Source organism: Nestor notabilis, unplaced genomic scaffold (genome assembly GCF_000696875.1).
Source record: "Nestor notabilis isolate BGI_N333 unplaced genomic scaffold, ASM69687v1 scaffold9929, whole genome shotgun sequence".
NCBI lineage: Eukaryota > Metazoa > Chordata > Aves > Psittaciformes > Psittacidae > Nestor > Nestor notabilis.
Window position 1 is genome coordinate 1 of NW_009943234.1, and position 247 is coordinate 247.

Sequence of the window (247 nt, forward strand, 5' to 3'; positions counted from 1 at the left end):
CCCCTCGCCCCAGCCTCCGAAGCGCGGAGCCGTTGTCAGCTGTGTCCGTGGGTGCCCTGATCCCGGGCGCTGTTAGGAGCAAGGAGGAAAGGCAGTAGGTGTGCCTGGTGTTGGTTAGTTACACCGTCGTTATCACACTGCTGTGCTCTTCTCAGGCCACCCCTGGAATATCGGGTTCGGTTTTGGTCCTTGCTGTGCAGAAAAGACGTGGACAGGCTGGGGAGGGGCCCACGAAGGGGCACCAAGG